This window comes from Cynoglossus semilaevis, chromosome 16 (assembly GCF_000523025.1).
Source record: "Cynoglossus semilaevis isolate Cse_v1.0 chromosome 16, Cse_v1.0, whole genome shotgun sequence".
Taxonomy (NCBI): Eukaryota; Metazoa; Chordata; class Actinopteri; order Pleuronectiformes; family Cynoglossidae; genus Cynoglossus; species Cynoglossus semilaevis.
The window spans coordinates 12,311,297-12,311,594 of record NC_024322.1 but is presented as its reverse complement, the minus strand read 5'-3'; positions in this window follow the sequence as shown (position 1 = coordinate 12,311,594).

The window sequence follows — 298 nt, the reverse complement described above, 5'->3', positions numbered from 1 at the left end:
GTTCACGGAGGCCCCAGTGCAGCCCCTGTTTCACCAGTCTTCTAAGGTATTTAACTGTTTTTTTCTTTCCACTAAACTGCAGAGTAGCTGGGAAGGAGGAGGGAAACGGAGAGGTAAAATGAACCGACCAGTCTTAGCACACACAGAGGAGTGTTTATACGCTGCTACTTTAGCTCACAAGTTTTAAAAAGTGTTTTTATGTATAATCTCTTTCTGTAGAGCAAAAGAAAAACCTAATTTTACGCCAATCCGGCTCTTGTGTCCGCACTCCTCTGAGGCACGTTTACGCACAGTCCTC